Below are 22,277 nucleotides of genomic sequence, written 5' to 3'. Positions count from 1 at the left end.
TGGGATGTGTAGTTCCACGAATCATACCTAGGCTATTCAATCATGAAATTCATTTGACATAATCAGCAAATGCAGTACAACTTGCTGGGATGTGTAGTTCCACGAATCATACCTATCTTGTCACCAGTGTAGATGCAACAGTGAGTACGACTGTACCTGCTATTTAGAAAATAAACCAACACCACTGGTTAAGTAACTGGGCTCATACAAAGAAATACCACTGTTTATATAGGCGCTTGGCAGTGTAACGGACAATTTCAATAGTTCCTTTGTTGTTCATAAATGTTTCCTTAAACAGAAATAAAATACAACAAATAGTGCAGATGGTAATATTCAGATTTTATCATGCAAAGAGGCACTAATTCCAGACTCCTACCAGAAGAGGTGGTCTACTAAATGTAGACAAACAAGCGTGAGGAAGCGGGCCACTGCCGGTCACGTTCTTTTCATCATGATGGTGTCATACTCCATGAATTTATATAAAACAAAAATGGAAAACTCCACGTAGTGTAATACAGCTTTTTATTCCCATAAAATTCTAAAAACAATTTGATAAAAAAACCACAGGGAGAATATAAGGTGGACTCTCACCAGAGATGATGGTCTACACACAGGTAGACTAAAATCGCATAAGTGTATATCACAGGCGTCCCTGGACAGATGTTCCACACAGCAGAGAGTCCAATAGATATTCTCCTTTCCTCCTGACCAACGCGTTTCGATACCACCCAGGGTATCTTATTCAAGGTATAAGGAGGTCAGTTGCCAATACAGATATTTATACCCCTAACAATTGGGGGAGGGATTAGTATCCATAACCTAATGCCAGACATGGAATTCCTAACCAACTAAAAATCCTATACAGCGCATGCTAGGAAGTGATTCATCCAGTCCGTTTTTTCAAACAGATATGTCCCTTCAGCTGTCGTTGATTTTTAACTTCCCGCTCGTGGTCACCGGAAGTCGCGGCTCCGTTTGTATTCCACATCACGGCACTTCCGCTATCCTTTGCGTTCCAGCTGACATCACTTCCGGTGACGTATTTCCTCCTTCCGCGCTGTTTGTTTATATTGTTGCGGCGGCCATCTTATTGTTTGTAGTGGCCAATATCATATTTAGCAGCATCATCATAAAATTAAAATATATAAAAAGAGATAATATTAATACCTAGATACTACTTTAAGCTAAAATGCATTAAAACAATATACATCCAATCTGATTAAAATGAATAGAATAAATGAAATAGATGAAATACAAGAAAAGGGGAACAGTCCATCAGAGAAACCACTTGATCTCAAAATCTTTGTTGAGGCCATTCGGTATTAAAGTTTTATAATTAAAAATCATTTCCATTTCAGTGCGTGCTAATATCGACATCGATTCTTGATGTCTGATGTTTCTATTCACTTTTTTCAAACAAAAAAAATGTAAAATATGTGTTGTATCGCACTGATGTACTTCTTTAAACTTCGGCTTCATAGTCTTTTCTATCTAGAAGGACAACACCTCCCCCCTTGTCTGACGGTTTGATAACAAGCTCTTTATTCATTGTTTATTCTGGTAGGAGTCTGGAATTAGTGCCTCTTTGCATGATAAAATCTGAATATTACCATCTGCACTATTTGTTGTATTTTATTTCTGTTTAAGGAAACATTTATGAACAACAAAGGAACTATTGAAATTGTCCGTTACACTGCCAAGCGCCTATATAAACAGTGGTATTTCTTTGTATGAGTTGTATGTCTAAGGTCCTGGTGTTACCTTTTCCACTGGCTGTGGGCTGCTTTACACCTTAAGCGCAAACTTACCTTCTTAACACTTTGTTTGTTCTATAAGTAACTGGGCTGTTCATAGCTTGAGTCAATGCTGGTGTGTGCCTATATAACTCTACAATACTAACACCTGTACATACATCATTTCCAACAGTTGCCATCTCAGTAACAAGACACAGTTACCATTTGTGTTCCACCTTTATGATCTGATCTCCGCTCTCTTCCTCTCTTCTTTCCTAGATTCCTTGTATCTTGCTCTCTATTCTACTTTTACCTTACCTATACCGCCAACTGCCCATAGCCTTTCCACGCCATAACCTTGTCTTGTAGCCCAACTCCCCATAAAAGTTTGTCTGCACTGCATTTAACAAGGACATGGGGGCAGATGTATTAAGCCTGGAGAAGGCATGAAGAAGTGATAAAGCGGTGATGAGTGCAAGGTGATAACGTGCCAGCCAATCAGCTCCATTATGTAAATTAACAGTTATGAGCTGATTGGCTGGTGCGTTATCACCTTGCACTTATCACCGCTTTATCACGTCTTTCTGCCTTCTCTGGGCTTAATATATCATAGTTTGGTCCATACAGTATCTCCAGTGATCTACCGTCTCACAGCTCATCTTCATTTCCATTAGAAGGCTGGAACTCTGATGTCCTCATTGTCACCTTTGTCTGATCATCAACGAATTTCTTGATCCCCTTCATTCCAAAAACCTACCGCACCTTCCCCAGTGCCGACCACAAAGCAAATATTTAAAGATGGAAATACAGTTATTTCAAGTATCTTTTTCACGTCATTTATCTATTAGTCATTGGCATTAGATCACTGCATAACGCCCTTTGTCAGCACGGATATTGTATCATTCCTACAGTACCGTAGATTAATTAATCTGCTGCTTACAAATGAATGATTGAAGCAGGATATAGAAGTAGCTTATTGTATTTTCTTTTTTATTCCTTCAGAAAAAAATTGAAATTTTGTAATATTGCGAGCACTTCTGAACGCGTGTCGGCTTCAGATACATTGTGTTCCACTATTATTTATCAACAAGAGTCATTATTACTTTTAAGTAGCCATTTGCACATATAATTACCTCCGAGGTGCTGATGCTGTTCTTTCCATATGCCCGTACATGTAATGGAAGTGGCATGGGGCTCGGTGGTCTGCAGCTGTTGTAGCAGCAAGCCCAGCGCAGGAAACAGACGGCTACCCCAGGCTCCTGATCAGGAACAATGACCAAGAGGTAGGCTACAGTAGCACAGAGCACTTGAAGGATAAACATAATTGTTTATTTGTCTTTCATGGAAGCATTAGTTAAATGGAAAGTTCTTCCGTTGTTTAAGTCATGTACCCTGGTACCTGGGTATAATAAAATCATTTGCAATTAGTGGTCACATTCTGTCATATTTACCTTATAGTTAACAAATAGCTATTGTGACAACGGAGTAAAATTTACATATACTGTACAACATACACACAGACACACATGCACACACAAGTATATATATATATATATATACTGTGTATATATATATATATATATATATACATATATATATATATATATATATATATATACAGTATATATATATATATATATATATATATATATATATAGGAAATCACGACAGCACTCAAAACCTATATATGTAAAGCAAAAAATGGTGGTGCAAGGCAGCAATAAATATAAAACACTCACTTCTACAGCGATGCAGAAAAACTGGAGCCCCTGAGGAAGACCAGTCGGTTGAAACAGCTGTCGGGCTGTGTTTGCTGTATTTGCTGTACTTCACCATGCCGTTTGGTTAAGGAATAATCCTGCTTTTCTTTCATCTACACATGAGTGCTGGCTTGTCTACTTTTTCTGCATCGCTGGAGAAGTGAGTGTTTTATATATATATATATATATATATATACTGCTCAAAAAAATAAAGGGAACACTTAAACAACACAATGTAACTCCAAGTCAATCACACTTCTGTGAAATCAAACTGTCCACTTAGGAAGCAACACTGATTGACAATCAATTTCACATGCTGTTGTGCAAATGGAATAGACAACAGGTGGGAATTATAGGCAATTAGCAAGACACCCCCAATAAAGGAGTTGTTCTGCAGGTGGTGACCACAGACCACTTCTCAGCTCCTATGCTTTCTGGCTGATGTTTTGGTCACTTTTGAAAGCTGGCGGTGCTTTCACTCTAGTGGTAGCATGAGACGGAGTCTACAACCCACACAAGTGGCTCAGGTAGTGCAGCTCATCCAGGATGGCACATCAATGCGAGCTGTGGCAAGAAGGTTTGCTGTGTCTGTCAGCGTAGTGTCCAGAGCATGGAGGCGCTACCAGGAGACAGGCCAGTACATCAGGAGACGTGGAGGAGGCCGTAGGAGGGCAACAACCCAGCAGCAGGACCGCTACCTCCGCCTTTGTGCAAGTAGGAACAGGAGGAGCACTGCCAGAGCCCTGCAAAATGACCTCCAGCAAGCCACAAATGTGCATGTGTCTACTCAAACGATCAGAAACAGACTCCATGAGGGTGGTATGAGGGCCCGACGTCCACAGGTGGGGGTTGTGCTTACAGCCCAACACGGTGCAGGACGTTTGGCATTTGCCAGAGAACACCAAGATTGGCAAATTCGCCACTGGCGCCCTGTGCTCTTCACAGATGAAAACAGGTTCTCACTGAGCACATGTGACAAACATGACAGAGTCTGGAGACACCAAGGAGAACTTTCTGCTGCCTGCAACATCCTCCAGCATGACCGGTTTGGCAGTGGGTCAGTAATGGTGTGGGGTGGCATTTCTTTGGGGGGCCGCACAGCCCTCCATGTGCTCACCAGAGGTAGCCTGACTGCCATTAGGTACCGAGATGAGATCCTCAGACCCCTTGTGAGACCATATGCTAGTGCGATTGGACCTGGGTTCCTCCTAATGCAAGACAATGCTAGACCTCATGTGGCTGGAGTGTGTCAGCAGTTCCTGCAAGACGAAGGCATTGATGCTATGGACTGGCCCGCCTGTTCCCCAGACCTGAATCCAATTGAGCACATCTGGGACATCATGTCTCGCTCCACCCACCAACGCCACGTTGCACCACAGACTGTCCAGGAGTTGGTGGATGCTTTAGTCCAGGTCTGGGAGGAGATCCCTCAGGAAACCATCCGCCACCTCATCAGGGGCATGCCCAGGCATTGTAGGGAGGTCATACAGGCACGTGGAGGCCACACACACTAATGAGCCTCATTTTGACTTGTTTTAAGGACATTACATCAAAGTTGGATCAGCCTGTAGTGTGTTTTTCCACTTTAATTTTGAGTGTGACTCCAAATCCAGACCTCCATGGGTTAATAAATTTGATTTCCATTGATAATTTTTGTGTGATTTTGTTGTCAGCACATTCAACTATGTAAAGAACAAAGTATTTAATAAGAATATTTCATTCATTCAGATCTAGGATGTGTTATTTTAGTGTTCCCTTTATTTTTTTGAGCAGTATATATATATATATATATATATATGTAATTACCATTTTGTGTGTCTCATGTTAATATTCTTGTTATAAAACTGTGTAGTACAGTTCCATTATTTACTTTCTTTTCCCAAATATACAGTATATCTCCTTTATCTCTTTCAAGAAATGAGCAGTCAATTTAATTGAGGCATACTGTAATAGTATTTTAGCAATTAATGACTTGAGATCAAAAGTGCAGAGAAGAACGAAGCATGTATGGATTACCCGGGCCCCGGTTATTGTAGGAGCCTAGGAGCAAAGGAGAGTTGTCACTACTGTATGCCTCTGTGATGCCAGGATGAGGGGGCTTAGGTATGCCACCCCCTACAAAGCAACCGGTCTTACTGGAAGTGTCTGTATGCCTGCTTAAGGTTGTAGTTAATAGATATGTGTGACGTTTCCGTGAGTGTGGTATCATGTCATTGGGTTTGCGATAGACTAATAGGAACACAGAGAACCACAATAAACAATGGAAACTAAAAAATGAGCAAGGAAAAGTTGGCTTAGTAGTCTCCTCAAAATAGTGTCACCCAATGCTCCTAATATGCAAGTTCAAGAAGAAAGCTGGGGGAGACAACAGGGGGCACTAATGATAGAAGCACAGACAAAGCTCCATAAGTTTGCACAGATGATAGCATAACAATTGTGCAGTGCATGTTCTCCCTATTGTTGGACACAATTAAATTAAGGTTGCTGGATGGTTCTTGTAAGCAGGCAGGTAGGAAGGAGCTGTTAGGTGTATGAAAGTCTACACTATAGAGGGTTGGCAGAACTTTTCCGCTGGCATATAGATGGGAAGAAGAAGAGGAAGAAGAAGAAAGGGGAGGAGGAGAAGAAGAAGAAGAAGAAGAAGAAGAAGAAGAAAGGAGAGGAGAAGGAGGAGAAGAAAGGGGAGGAGGAGGAGAAGGAGGAGGAGAAGAAGACGAAGAAGGAGAAGTAGTAGAAGAAGATGGAGGAGAAGAAGAAGGAGGAGGAGAAGAAAGGGGAGGAGGAGGAGGAGGAGGTGAAGGAGAAGAAGGAGGAGGAGGAGGAGAAGAAAGGAGAGGAGGAGGAGGAAGGGGAGGAGGAGGAGGAGGAGGAGGAGAAGAGAAGAAGAAGAAGAAGAAGAAGAAGAAGAAGAAGAAGAAGAAGAAGAAGAAGAAGAAGAAGAAGAAGGAGAAGTAGTAGAATAAGGAGGAGAAGAAGAAGAAGAAGAAGGAGAAGAAGAAGGAGGAGGAGGAGAAGAAAGGGGAGGAGGAGGAGAAGGAGGAGGAGAAGAAAGGGGAGGAGGAGGAGAAGGAGAAGAAGAAGAAGAAGAAGAAGAAGAAGAAGAAAGGGGAGGAGGAGGAGAAGAAGAAGAAAGGGGAGGAGGAGGAGGAGGAGGAGAAGAAAGGGCAGGAGAAGGAGATGGAGGAGAAGGAGAAGGAGGAGAAGAAGGAGAAGGAGTAGGAGAAGAAAGGGGAGGAGAAGGAGAAGAAGAAAGGGGAGGAGGAGAAGAAAGGGGAGGAGGAGGAGGAGGAGAAGAAAGGGGGGGAGGAGGAGGAGGAGAAGGAGGAGGAGGAAAAGAAAGGGGAGGAGGAGAAGAAGAAGAAGAAGAAGAAGAAGAAGAAGAAGACGACGACAACAACCTTGGTTTGCAAATCTTATTAAAATGAATCATATTAAGTAGTAGTATTTCTGTTTGCTTCTGTCTATGCTAAATATCAGTTAATTTGCCTCAGAATACTAGGTAACATTGTAATTCAATGACTGTATTTAGTAATTATTCTTTTGTTTGAGACTTTCATTAAGTGAAGCTTATACATAGCTAACAGCTACTGCTGAAAGTCTTTTTTATCCTCCGTTGAAAGTTTTCATGAAGGGCATTCCACAGTGCAGCAGTAAAATGCTAAACGATTAATAGGCAGCTCACTACAATTGAATTCATACATATTAAATAAATTAGTTTTAAGGTACAGTAGTTTCTGGAAATAATAATAAGTAAATAACATGGCCATTTCCATGTATTTCTTACTTAGAAAGCACAGACCAAGTATTGCAACGTTTTGAGAAAAATAAGTTTGACCTTGTATATCAGTGAGGGGCTCAATATACCTGAAATAACTGAAGTGCTTAGAATTATCTAAATATATTCAGCATGTTCTGCTTTCTGTTCTTTTAAAAAAAATCCAGTTTAATTGGCTTACAAGGCAACAGATATACACCATACATATTCACACAGAAGCATCTTCAGCAAGCTAACTGGCATGATGTGCTATGCAAATTGAGCTTTTTATCCTGTATCTATTTATTGCACTAAGGGCCTAATCCAGACCTGATCGCTAGGCTGCGTTTTAGTACAGCGGGCGATCAGGTCTAAACTGCGCATGCATATGCACCGCAATTCACAGGCAAGTTGCACGGGTACAAAGCGGATCACCGCTCAGCAATGGGTTTGTGCGAAGGATCCATTCGCAAGAAGATTGACAGGAAGAGGGCGTTTGTGGGTGGTAACTGACCGTTTTCAGGGAGTGGTTGGAAAAACGCAGGCGTGTCCAACCGTTTGCAGGGAGGGTTCCTGACGTCAGTTCCGGTCCCGGACAGGTTGATGTGTTCGCAGCGGCTGAGTACGTCCTGGGCTGCGCAGATACTGCACAAAATCTGTTTATACCGCTCTGCTACACGTGCGTTCGCACACTTGCAAAGTGAAAATACACTCCGCTGTGGGCGGCGACTATGCGAACACAGGACTGCAAAAAAACCCTATGAGTGAACAGATCTGAATTAGGCCCTCAGCGCCTTATTCAAGTTTGTTAGCAAACCAAAAAAGTTCGCAATTAGGCAAAACTTACTCCAACAGTGCGATCACAACAGTCTGATCTGGGCCGGAGCTGACGTCAGACACCCTCCCTGAAAACGATTGGGTACGCCTGCGTTTTTCCGGACACCCCCAGTAAATGGTCAGTTACCACCCACAGACGGCTTCCTCCTGTCATTCACCTTGCGGACGCCTGTGTGATCGGATTTTTCACACCATCCCGTCGCTGACTAGTGACGCCCTTTGTTGCTGTCTGACGCAAGTGTGCATTGCGGTGCATACGCATGCGCAGTCAGTACCTGATCCCCCGCTGTGCAAAAACACACAGCAGCGATCAGGTCTGAATCACCCCCAATGTGCACTGCAGGTGGGGCAGATGTAACATGTGCAGAGAGAGTTAAATTTGGGTGGGGTGTATTCAAACTGAAATCTAAATTGCAGTGTAAAAATAAAGCAGCCAGTATTTACCCTGCACAGAAACAATATAACCCACCCAAATCTAACTCTCTCTGCACATGTTACATCTGCCTCCCCTGCACTGCACATGGTTTTGCCCAATTGCTAACAAACCTGAATAACCCCTTTAGTCCTTAAAACAATGCTTGTGATTTCAATTTGTAATAAAGGAATAATTAGTCATGTAACAGAGATATCTTCCTATATAAAAATGCTGTGTTTGGGAGTTATCTGCCCTCTGGAGTAGACTTTCCATGCACTGAATATAGAGATGATCACAATGGTATAAATAGGAGGGGACCTTGGGCCTAAATCAGGTTCAGTTGCAATAGTCCAAAAATTGCAAACGGGCATTTTTCAGATTATAGCCGCGGCGATGTGGCGTTAGGGAGGGGTGGTCCAGACGATGCAGGCGTGTCCGGACCATTTTAGGGACAGCAGCATGACAATTGTAATACTTAGCAGCTGAGTGGATGGTCATCAACATCCTGCTGACAAGATGATGGGCCTATCTTTATGTGCAGGCCTGGAGCTGTACCTCCATCTGCCTCATTGCTAATCTGGCCCTGTTAGCATGCCGTCCTTAGGGGTTAATTCAGATTTGATCGCTAGGCTGCGTTTACGTACAGCGGGCGATCAGGTCTAGACTGCGCATGTGTATGCACCGCAATGTGCAGGCGCGTCGCACGGGTACAAAGCGGATCGCCGCTCAGCGATGAGTTTGTACGAAGGATCTGTTCGCACAGCCGAGCGCAAGGAGATTGACAGGAAGAAGGCGTTTGTGGGTGGCAACTAACCGTTTTCTGGGAGTGGTTGGAAAAACGCAGGTGTGTCCAGGCGTTTGCAGGGCGGGTGTCTGGTGTCAATTCCGGTCCCGGACAGGCTGATGTGATCGCTGCGGCTGGGTAAGTCCTGGGCTGTGCAGAGACTGCACAAGATCTGTTTGTACAGCTCTGCTACACATGCAATCGCACACTTGCACAGCTAAAACACACTCCCCCTGTAGGCGGCGACTATCTGATTGCAGCGCTGAAAAAATCACCTGCTAGCGATCAGGTCTGAATTAGGCCCATAGTTGTTATATAGAATTTGCAACCTAGAACATCACTTTCTAATGTTTAAGGAAATGTCATGAGTTATTAGTTTATCTGCGGAGACTGTCAGACCGCTTTAATATCAGCGGCGCCCGGAAGCACCGGCAGTGCTACAAGTAACCTCTCTGTGCTCATTTGGTATGCTACAAGATACCGCTGTCACCCAGGCAATCTGTTCTTAAATGCACCATCAAACCTGTTCTTTGCAAATGAAAAGGAAAATGATAAATTCGGCTAAATGAAAATGCATATGTCTGACATGCAGCTTAATCACCCTATTTTCCCTTTCTCCTGTTATGTCTGAAAGGCAGCTCATTCCACATTGTATGACATTTAAAACAATTATTTTCTCATACTGCACTTATTTTGTGCTTTGCAGGCAGTTACACTTTCATTTGTGTCGACCATTGTACCACGGACATTTCAGCAGAGAATATGAGAAGTAGAAAAGAGTATGATTAGTTTTAACAGCTGGATCAAGCGAGTGAGTTTTAGCATAAATGAGAATTATTTGGCGATGGCTTTGACTGCCGCACGTATTTGTATTATTCTATGTGGGTTTTTTTAAGGAATTACAGCCGCCAAAATGATACAGCATTAAAGAAAAAACAAGTTCTTGAGCGCAATGGCGGACTAATTATATAATGCAAAGGTCACGTATTTATCACACCGCTGGAGTCACTCTGAAAGTGTACATAGAGGATGTTTTTATGGAAAATGTCATTTTCACGTCGTTAAAAGGTCTATTTTGGGTTATATGGATATCGGGGCTTCTAGAAAAGAAAGAAAATTGAATGTAAGACACAAAAAGGTAAATAGCCCTGATTTCTCTAACGTCCTAAGTGGATGCTGGGGACTCCGTCAGGACCATGGGGAATAGCGGCACCGCAGGAGACAGGGCACAAAAAGTAAGCTTTTAGGATCACATGGTGTGTACTGGCTCCTCCCCCTATGACCCTCCTCCAAGCCCCAGTTAGGTCGAGCAGGGTGCAATCTAGGTGGCTCTCCTAAAGAGCTGCTTAGAAAAAGTTTTTTAGGTTTTTTATTTTCAGTGAGTCCTGCTGGCAACAGGCTCACTGCATCGAGGGACTTAGGGGAGAGAATTTCAACTCACCTGCGTGCAGGATGGATTGGATTCTTAGGCTACTGGACACCATTAGCTCCAGAGGGAGTCGGAACACAGGTCTCACCCTGGGGTTCGTCCCGGAGCCGCGCCGCCGACCCCCCTTACAGATGCTGAAGATTGAAGGTCCGGAAACAGGCGGCAGAAGGCTCTTCAGTCTTCATGAAGGTAGCGCACAGCACTGCAGCTGTGCGCCATTGTTGTCACACACTTCACACCAGACGGTCACGGAGGGTGCAGGGCGCTGCTGGGGGCGCCCTGGGCAGCAATATATAATACCTTTTATGGCAAAAGAATACATCACATATAGCCATTAAGGCTATATGTATGTATTTAACCCATGCCAAATGTCTAAAACTCCGGGAGAAAAGCCCACCGGAATAGGGGGCGGGGCTTATTCTCCTCAGCACACAGCGCCATTTTCCTGCTCAGCTCCGCTGTGAGGAAGGCTCCCAGGACTCTCCCCTGCACTGCACTACAGAAACAGGGTAAAACAGAGAGGGGGGGCATATTTTGGCGATATTTTTATATATTTAAGCGGCTATAAGGAACAACACTTATATAGGGTTGTTCCCATATATATTATAGCGCTTGGGTGTGTGCTGGCAAACTCTCCCTCTGTCTCCCCAAAGGGCTAGTGGGGTCCTGTCTTCGATAAGAGCATTCCCTGTGTGTCTGCTGTGTGTCGGTACGTGTGTGTCGACATGTATGAGGACGATGTTGGCGTGGAGGCAGAGCAATTGCCGATAATGGTGATGTCACCCCCCAGGGAGTCGACACCGGAATGGATGGCTTTGTTTATGGAATTACGTGATAATGTCAGCACATTACAAAAATCAGTTGACGACATGAGACGGCCGGCAAACCAGTTAGTACCTGCCCAGGCGTCTCAGACACCGTCAGGGGCTGTAAAGCGCCCTTTACCTCAGTCGGTCGACACAGACCCAGACACAGACACTGAATCTAGTGTCGACGGTGATGAAACAAACGTATTTTCAAGTAGGGCCACACGTTATATGATCACGGCAATGAAGGAGGCTTTGCATATCTCTGATACTACAAGTACCACAAAAAGGGGTATTATGTGGGGGGTGAAAAAACTACCTGTAGTTTTTCCTGAATCAGAGGAATTAAATGATGTATGTGATGAAGCGTGGGTTAACCCAGATAGAAAAATGCTAATTTCAAAAAAGTTATTAGCATTATACCCTTTCCCGCCAGAGGTTAGGGCGCGCTGGGAAACACCCCCTAGGGTGGATAAGGCGCTCACACGCTTATCGAAACAAGTGGCGTTACCGTCTCCTGATACGGCCGCCCTCAAGGATCCAGCTGATAGGAGGCTGGAAACTACCCTGAAAAGTATATACACTCATACTGGTGTTATACTGCGACCAGCCATCGCCTCAGCCTGGATGTGCAGTGCTGGGGTCGTCTGGTTGGATTCCCTGACTGAAAATATTGATACCCTGGATAGGGACAGTATTTTATTGACTATAGAGCAATTAAAGGATGCTTTCCTTTATATGCGAGATGCGCAGAGAGATATTTGCACTCTGGCATCGAGAGTAAATGCGATGTCCATATCTGCCAGAAGGAGTTTATGGACGCGACAGTGGTCAGGTGATGCGGATTCCAAACGACATATGGAAGTATTGCCGTATAAAGGGGAGGAATTATTTGGCGTCGGTCTATCGGATCTGGTGGCCACGGCAACTGCCGGAAAATCCACTCTTTTACCTCAGACCCCCTCCCAACAGAAAAAGACACCGTCTTTTCAGCCGCAGTCCTTTCGTTCCTATAAGAACAAGCGGACAAAAGGACAGTCATATCTGCCTCGGGGCAGAGGAAGGGGTAAGAGAGGGCAGCAAGCAGCCCCTGCCCAGGAACAGAAGCCCTCCCAGGGTTCTGCAAAGCCCTCAGCATGACGCTGGGGCCTTACAAGCGGACTCAGGAACGGTGGGGGGTCGACTCAAGAATTTCAGCGCACAGTGGGCTTGCTCACAGGTGGACCCCTGGATTCTACAGGTAGTATCTCAGGGTTACAGGTTGGAATTCGAGAAGTCTCCCCCTCGCCGGTTCCTAAAGTCTGCTTTGCCAACGTCTCCCTCGGACAGGGCGACGGTATTGGAAGCCATTCACAAGCTGTTTGCTCAGCAGGTGATAGTCAAGGTACCCCTCCTACAACAGGGAAAGGGGTATTACTCCACGCTATTTGTGGTACCGAAGCCGGACGGCTCGGTAAGACCTATTCTAAATCTCAAATCTTTGAACCTGTACATACAAAAATTCAAGTTCAAGATGGAGTCACTCAGAGCAGTGATAGCGAATCTGGAAGAAGGGGACTTTATGGTGTCCCTGGACATAAAGGACGCTTACCTGCATGTCCCAATTTGCCCTTCACATCAAGGGTACCTCAGGTTCGTGGTGCAAAACTGTCATTATCAGTTTCAGACGCTGCCGTTTGGATTGTCCACGGCACCTCGGGTCTTTACCAAGGTAATGGCCGAAATGATGATCCTTCTACGAAGAAGAGGCGTATTAATTATCCCTTACTTGGACGATCTCCTGATAAGGGCAAGATCCAGAGAACAGCTGGAAGACGGAGTAGCACTAACCCAACTAGTGCTGCAACAACACGGGTGGATTCTGAATTTTCCAAAATCTCAGTTGACCCCGACGACACGTCTGCTGTTCCTGGGAATGATTCTGGACACGGTTCAGAAAAAGGTGTTTCTTCCGGAGGAGAAAGCCAGGGAGTTATCCGAACTTGTCAGGAACCTCCTAAAACCAGGGACAGTGTCTGTGCATCAATGCACAAGAGTCCTGGGAAAGATGGTGGCTTCTTACGAAGCGATTCCATTCGGCAGATTCCACGCACGAACTTTTCAGTGGGATCTGCTGGACAAATGGTCCGGATCGCATCTGCAGATGCATCAGCGGATAACCTTATCGCCACGGACAAGGGTGTCTCTTCTGTGGTGGTTGCAGAGTGCTCATCTGTTAGAGGGCCGCAGATTCGGCATACAGGACTGGGTCCTGGTGACCACGGATGCCAGTCTGAGAGGCTGGGGAGCGGTCACACAAGGAAGAAACTTCCAGGGAGTATGGTCAAGCCTGGAGATGTCTCTTCACATAAATATACTGGAGCTAAGAGCGATTTACAATGCTCTAAGTCTGGCAAAACCCCTGCTTCAGGGTCAGCCGGTGTTGATCCAGTCGGACAACATCACGGCAGTCGCCCACGTAAACAGACAGGGCGGCACAAGAAGCAGGACAGCAATGGCAGAAGCTGCAAGGATTCTTCGCTGGGCGGAAGATCATGTGATAGCACTGTCAGCAGTATTCATTCCGGGAGTGGACAACTGGGAAGCAGACTTCCTCAGCAGACACGATCTACACCCGGGAGAGTGGGGACTTCATCCAGAAGTCTTCCACATGATTGTGAACCGTTGGGAAAAACCAATGGTGGATATGATGGCGTCCCGCCTCAACAAAAAACTGGACAGGTATTGCGCCAGGTCAAGAGATCCTCAGGCAATAGCTGTGGACGCTCTGGTAACACCGTGGGTGTTCCAGTCAGTGTATGTGTTCCCTCCTCTGCCTCTCATACCAAAAGTACTGCGAATTATACGGCAAAAGGGAGTAAGAACGATACTAGTGGCTCCGGATTGGCCAAGAAGAACTTGGTACCCGGAACTTCAAGAGATGCTCACGGAGGATCCGTGGCCTCTACCTCTAAGACGGGACCTGCTTCAGCAGGGACCGTGTCTATTCCAAGACTTACCGCGGCTGCGTTTGACGGCATGGCGGTTGAACGCCGAATTCTAAAGGAAAAAGGCATTCCGGAAGAGGTCATTCCTACACTGGTAAAGGCCAGGAAGGAGGTGACTGCACAACATTATCACCGCATTTGGAGGAAATATGTTGCGTGGTGTGAGGCCAGGAAGGCCCCCACGGAGGAATTTCAACTGGGTCGATTCCTACATTTCCTGCAAACAGGATTGTCTATGGGCCTCAAATTGGGGTCCATTAAGGTTCAAATTTCGGCCCTGTCGATTTTCTTCCAGAAAGAATTGGCTTCAGTTCCTGAAGTCCAGACTTTTGTAAAAGGAGTACTACATATACAACCCCCGGTTGTGCCCCCAGTGGCACCGTGGGATCTTAATGTAGTCTTGGATTTTCTAAAATCCCATTGGTTTGAGCCGCTCAAATCGGTGGAGATGAAGTATCTTACATGGAAAGTAACCATGCTACTGGCCCTGGCTTCAGCCAGGAGAGTATCAGAATTGGCGGCTTTATCATATAAGAGCCCATATCTGATTTTCCATACGGACAGGGCAGAACTGCGGACGCGTCCTCATTTCCTGCCTAAGGTGGTGTCAGCGTTTCACCTGAACCAGCCTATTGTGGTGCCTGCGGCTACTAACGAGTTGGAGGATTCCAAGTTGTTGGACGTGGTCCGGGCATTGAAAATATATATTTCAAGAACGGCTGGAGTCAGAAAGTCTGACTCACTGCTTATATTGTATGCACCCAACAAGATGGGTGCTCCTGCTTCTAAGCAGACGATTGCTCGTTGGATTTGTAGCACAATTCAACTTGCACATTCTGTGGCAGGCTTGCCACAACCTAAATCTGTCAAGGCCCATTCCACAAGGAAAGTGGGCTCATCCTGGGCGGCTGCCCGGGGAGTCTCGGCATTACAACTCTGCCGAGCTGCTACTTGGTCAGGGGCAAACACGTTTGCAAAATTCTACAAATTTGATACCCTGGCTGAGGAGGACCTTGAGTTCTCTCATTCGGTGCTGCAGAGTCATCCGCACTCTCCCGCCCGTTTGGGAGCTTTGGTATAATCCCCATGGTCCTGACGGAGTCCCCAGCATCCACTTAGGACGTTAGAGAAAATAAGAATTTACTTACCGATAATTCTATTTCTCGTAGTCCGTAGTGGATGCTGGGCGCCCATCCCAAGTGCGGATTGTCTGCAATACTTGTACATAGTTATTGTTACAAAAAAATCGGGTTGTTATTTGTTGTGAGCCGTCTGTTCAGAGGCTCCTACGTTTGTCATACTGTTAACTGGGTTCAGATCACAAGTTATACGGTGTGATTGGTGTGGCTGGTATGAGTCTTACCCGGGGTTCAATATCCTTCCTTATTGTGTACGCTCGTCCGGGCACAGTACCTAACTGAGGCTTGGAGGAGGGTCATAGGGGGAGGAGCCAGTACACACCATGTGATCCTAAAAGCTTACTTTTTGTGCCCTGTCTCCTGCGGAGCCGCTATTCCCCATGGTCCTGACGGAGTCCCCAGCATCCACTACGGACTACGAGAAATAGAATTATCGGTAAGTAAATTCTTATTATTCTTTATCAAAATCAAATTACATCTTAGAATATTTTATACGTCAAAACTAAATACATAGAAGTATAAACAAATACTTAACCCCTTCTTACCCAAACATTTCTTGGAATCATTTGTCAAGGTGCAACGGACGATATTGTAATGAAAATTCTGGAACATCGATTAATGCTGCTTTCAGGACCGTCACTACAGTAGGTGTGTGCGGATTGTGCTCCGCACACAGCGCTGCATTTGTCAATTAACAATTATCTAATTACTTTCACTTCTAGCTTCCCCCCTTTTTGTAGCCCAGCATCTCCTCACCCCCTCCCCTTTTGTCGTTAATACCTATACAGCATTCATGGACTTGACTTGATATCTCTTAGTTGTTCAGTCGCACTGTCCTTTATTTCATTTTGGAATGCTTATGTGCTAGGGATTCAAACCCGTTGCCTGTAACATTACAGTCGGACCCTCTATTCATTGATCTATCTGCCCTTGCATAGGAAGCTAGAGAATTCCAAGCTGGAAAGTTTTAACTATTTAAAGCTTACCTTGTAGACGCATCTTTCTTAACATCATCTTTTTCATTTGACTTTGGGCAGAGACAAATGAAGCCTTAAAAGCATTGCAATCACATGAGATACACATTACGAATGGGGTTGAAATGCCGGTGGGTGGGATGCCGACAGTTAGGAAACCGACGTGGCATCCCGCTGTTTAGAATCCCAACAGGGGTCAGGAAGCAAGCAGCACCTCACCCCCTTACTCCCTAACCCCCCCATACTGCAGCCTAACCCTAACCCTCCCCCCTCTCCGCAGCCTAAACCTAACCACCTCTCCCCGCATTACAGCACACTTCATCCAATCACTGTAGGGTTGCTTGTGTTTCTTTGTGCCAAGCATTAACCACCTGTGAGTGGGTGACCTCGCACCGCCAGGCGATCACACATTTGTGCCACTGACTTGTAATAGAGGGTGGTTTCTCGTTCCTGAGTAACCTGAGTCAGCTTACTTCATCACTCATAGGTATACCCTCTCACCGTCAGTAACAATTTATTACTGACTCCACCCACTGCGCAGTGGGCGTGTAATTTGCTGCCACCACCAGGCTCCTACACTGACCCATGGAACCACTTCTCCCAGGCTCCTGCCATCAGCAGGAAAAAAGATGCTTTGGGGGTACTTTGAAAATCTACAAAAAAAATATAAAAAGCAATTATTTAAAAAATAAATAAAAATACTGTCATAGAATTTGAGGTACATAAAACACAAGATAGTTGATTTTAGGTTCATTTAAGACCATTTTAAATCCCCAAATGACATGTTATTATTGCACTAATTAAGCTAACTGGAAACGTCCAATTGCCTAATTAGGCACTGGTCAGGTGTCCAAGGGGTACTGCATGCTGACCCTAAGAATAAAACGACAAGAACAATATGAAGGCGTGGACACCCAGGGAAGTTCAGAGAGCAGAAGGTTCTAAGTCCAAGGGAAAGTGGGATGATCGCCAAAGAGACCAAACTTTATCAAATTTATCTATTTGCATTTCATTTCCATGAGAAGTTCATGAGAGGCAGTCGAGTTCACCAGCCCAATCCAGGCAGCAAGGGAAGGAGCCTGCGGAGATTCCGGCGCCGGCATATGCGATCAATGTCGGGATCACGGAGTCGGTATTCTGAGCAGTGTCGGAATTAAGGCATCGGTACTCCTGACGGGACCCTTGTGGAGCCACCAAACCTCTAGCAACTAGCTAATTTTATAAGAACAGCAACAGCAATCGTATAAATATTATAACTGGGGTTTAGGTATGGAGATGGCTTATCTGGGTGTGGATCATCAAATCCACAGTGTCTAGGTCGACCACTATAGGTCGACAGTCACTAGGTCGACAGGGTTTGAAGGTCGACAGGTCAAAAGGTCGACATTAGATTTTCATGTTTTTTGGTGTCGTTTTCTGCGTACAGTGACCGGGAAGCCGAATTAGTGCACCGTGTTCCCTTGCATGGCGTGCTTCGCTCGCCATGCTTCGGGCAAGGTGACTCGCTCCGCTACCGTTTCGCTCGGCACAGATTATTGTTCCAATCATAGTCCATGTGGATCGTTATGTATAAAAAAGTTCAAAAAAAGAAAAAAGTGAAAAACTCCTGTCGACCTTTTGACCTGTCGACCTAGAAACCTTGTCAACCTTCCAACCCTGTCGACCTAGTGACTGTCGACCTATAGTGGTCGACCTAGACATTGTCGACCTAGACAGTGTCGATCTTCAGACCGGATCCCGCTTATCTTTCCCTCGTTCTTGCCCCCCTACTATTCTGCTGCTGTAGAATTCTTGTGTATGATTGTTTTATTGCCCCGAGAGAAAGGAACCGATAAGAAATATTAGATTGATTGATTTACTTATCCGTTGGGTATTTAATTATTGGGTTGGGTATCCTAGGCGAATACGGAGCCCTGCGGGGGGGGCGGAGGCAGCCAAATGGGGGGAGGCGGTGCTGAAACAGGGGGGCGTGGTGTGGGCGGGATCATGGCAGCTGCATGACATCACATGCAGCCGCCGCGATCAGAAACTTGGCGACGGGCCTCCTGCGGGCACCGGCAGGAGGCAATCACAAATTCTACGATGAAGCAGAAATTACAAGGCAATCACAATTTCTGCTTCATCAAGGGGGGGAGGCGGCGGTTAGCATGCTGGGTGGTCTTGCCCTGCGATGGGCAGACTCTGCTAATTGGCTGAATTTGCAATCCTTACTGAATTAAGCCCTATGTGTGCGCTATATAAATAACTGTTAATACATAAATAAATGATAAAGTCATATTATGAGAGCAATACTAACAGGCGCAGAACAGCATTCGCAGTGACGGAGATTTTCCCGAACACTTTTGCCACCGTTAAAATAACAAGAACTTTCCGTTTAAATATTAAGTGTGAATTTAGGTTTCTGACTGCATGATACTGCTGGGGAGTTTATGAGGAGTGAGTGCTGGGCCGACAGCCTCAAACTTTGCTGAATTACTTAGGGCCGGCGAGGGACTCGGTCAGACGTTTCAAAGCGGCGGCAGCTGCACAGCGTTTTCCTTTTATGTGTCCTTGCAAATTCTCTATTCTCCAGCGCTTGTACAGTTTGATCCACTGGGCAGCGGACTCGTTTCACAGCAACGACTCCAGGCGTCACTAAACATTTTATTATTTCTCTTATTCTGTTGTGTTGGGTGAAAAGTACAAAGTATAAAACGTAAAGTGCCGGATCCAGTGCAGAACTATTCATGGATATACAGTCTGACATCCAGACTCATCCCAATCTCCCCAGTGTCTCCTGGGGTGATACTCACATTATGGAATATATACCCCCCATCTGATACATTCATTTCCATCCCCAGTAATTGCCAATACTCTCAGGAATACTCTGTAGAATTAAGCATCACCTGGGGCTTTGTGGCCTCTCTCTTCTATAATGATAATTAAAGACGTTGGTTCATTACGGAACCGTAAAGTGTTGCAGGTTTTAAAAGGCAGGTATCAAAACTCTAACCCCCTTTATATTACCCCATGAGGTTTCGCTATTGTAAACAAGAATTTCTCAATTACAGCTCAGCAGGACACTTACGGCCGTATAATCAGAGAAAGGAGTTTAAAACCTAGATCTAATTCTTTTTTCTTTTCTTTTTTTATAAAAAAAAATCCCAAAATAATACTTTTCCTGTGTTTCTTGAAAACTCCTTCCCCTTCCTCGTATATGAAGGAATTTCATAGGACTGAAGAAGAACGAAACGCCTTGACATGTGGCAGGCTGCGGTGGCCCCTGACAGCAGCAGCAGTAATAGGGGGAGGGGGTCACTTTTTTAATTGACAGCTAGTTATAACCTATTAGGTGGCTTAGAGCTTTAGGGGAGGGTTTTAGCCGTTTATATGTTAGCGCAGGCAGTCAATCAACCTCCTTCTGGAAATTCCTCCCTCCCTGTAGTTGCATGTTGGCTTCCGCTATTGGAGGGGTATAAAACGGCAGTCAGTAATATGTTCACGTTGCTCCAGTGCCGAAACTAGGCATTTTAGCGCTGTGTGTAAGAAATGGCATTGGCGCCCCCCCATGCAAGATAGGGGCAGTGCGCGCTGCAGGCGCGCAAAAAATATATAGGGGCGTGGCTTCATGGGGAAGGGGCGTGGCCACAAAATAATACCAATTCATACTACGGTGCACAGTAGTCTCCATTATTCAAAGTACTCTGGACTGTAGCACTACTACACCAGGTAGAGCACCTTTTACACATTACAGTAGACAGTCCCTCTTTTTACACATTACAGCAGACAGCGTCCCCTTTTTACACATAACTGCAGACAGCGTCCCCTTTTTACACATTATGGCAGACAACGTTCCCTTTTTACACATTACGGCAGACAGCGTCCCCTTTTTAACACATTACGGCAGACAACGTTCCCTTTTTACACATTACGGCAGACAGCATCCCCTTTTTTACACATTAAGGTAGACAGCATCCCCTTTTTACACATTACGGCAGACAGCGTCCCCTTTTTACACATTAAGGCAGACAGTGTCCCCTTTTTACACATTACGGCAGACAGCGTCCCCTTTTTACACATTATGGCAGACATCGTCCCCCTTTTTACACATTACGGCAGACAGCATCCCATTTTTTACCCATTACGGCAGACTGCGTCCCCCTTTTTACCCATTACGGCAGACAGCGTCCCCTTTTTACACATTACGGCAGACAGCGTCCCCCTTTTTACACATTACGACAGACAGCGTCCCCCTTTTTACACATTACGACAGACAGTGTCCCCCTTTTTACACATTACGGCAGACAGCGTCCCCCCTTTTACACATTATGGCAGGCAGTGACCCCTTTTTTACACATTATGGAAGACAGCGTCCTCCTTTTTACACATTACGGCAGACAGCGTCCCCTTTTTTACACATTACGGCAGACAGCGTCCCCTTTTTTACAAATTACGGCAGATATAGTCCCCTTTTTACACATTACGGCAGACAGCATCCCCTTTTTAACACATTACGGCAGACAGCATCCCCTTATTTACCCACTACGGTAGACAGCGTCCCCTTTTTACACATTAAGGCAGACAGTGTCCCCTTTTTACACATTACGGCAGACAGCATCCCCTTTTTTACACATTATGGCAGACAGAGTCCCCTTTTTACACATTGCGGCAGACATCGTCCCCCTTTTTACACATTACGGCAGACAGCATCCCATTTTTTACCCATTACGGCAGACTGCATCCCCCTTTTTACCCATTACGGCAGACAGCGTCCCCTTTTTACACATTACGACAGACAGCGTCCCCCTTTTTACACATTACGACAGACAGCGTCCCCCTTTTTACACATTACGGCAGACAGCGTCCCCCTTTTTACACATTACGGCAGGCAGCGTCCCCTTTTTTACACATTATGGAAGACAGCGTCCTCCTTTTTACACATTGCGGCAGACAGCGTCCCCTTTTTTACACATTACGGCAGACAGCGTCCCCTTTTTTACAAATTACGACAGACAGCGTCCCCCTTTTTACACATTACGGCAGACAGCGTCCCCCTTTTTACACATTACGGCAGGCAGCGTCCCCTTTTTTACACATTATGGAAGACAGAGTCCCCTTTTTACACATTACGGCAGACAGCGTCCCCTTTTTACACATTACAGCAGACAGCGTCCCCCTTTTTACGCATTACAGCAGACAGCGTCCCCCATTTTGCACATTACGGCAGACAGCGTCCCCTTTTTACACATTACGGCAGACAGCGTCCCCCTTTTTACACATTACGGCAGCCAGTCCCCCTTTTTACACATTACGGCAGACAGCGTCCCCCTTTTTACACATTACGGCCAGAGGCGTAACTAGGGTTTTTGGAGCCCAGGGCAAGATCAATAATGGCGCCCCCCCCCCCCCCCCCAAAAAAAAAAATGTATAAAAATAATAAATTAATAAAATGATAATAATAAAAAAAAAAAAATACAAAAGGAAAGTATGTGCAGACGCCACCGGTGTCACTGCATATAAAGATGTCAGGGTGTGTATGTATGTGTATGTAGGTGCAGTGGTCGAAGTTGAATTTTTGAAGGTGGAATGAAAGAGTGGAGATAGCAATAATGCGCGCGCGCTCCGGAAAAGGGGCGTGGTCACTCAAAAGGGGCGTGTCCTTCAGTGTAGTAGGACCCCT

At 45.4% G+C, this 22,277-nt stretch overlaps 1 long non-coding RNA gene across 1 annotated transcript in view; it reads right to left on the bottom strand.

Moving 5' to 3' along the window:
- Positions 1-505: 505 nt before the first annotated feature.
- The window catches only part of LOC134947971 (uncharacterized), a 63,627-nt gene continuing 41,855 nt past the window's right edge, over positions 506-22,277 (bottom strand). Inside the window, exons 2-3 of the long non-coding RNA XR_010182885.1 lie at positions 2,867-3,132; positions 506-1,086 (exon numbers count right to left, since the gene is read on the bottom strand). This is a non-coding gene — a long non-coding RNA (uncharacterized LOC134947971). The remainder of the gene's footprint in view (positions 1,087-2,866; positions 3,133-22,277) is intronic.

Source organism: Pseudophryne corroboree, chromosome 8 (genome assembly GCF_028390025.1).
Source record: "Pseudophryne corroboree isolate aPseCor3 chromosome 8, aPseCor3.hap2, whole genome shotgun sequence".
In the NCBI taxonomy this organism is placed as follows: Eukaryota; Metazoa; Chordata; class Amphibia; order Anura; family Myobatrachidae; genus Pseudophryne; species Pseudophryne corroboree.
The sequence above is the reverse complement of the archived record's forward strand: the minus strand, read 5'-3'. Positions and strand labels throughout refer to the sequence as shown.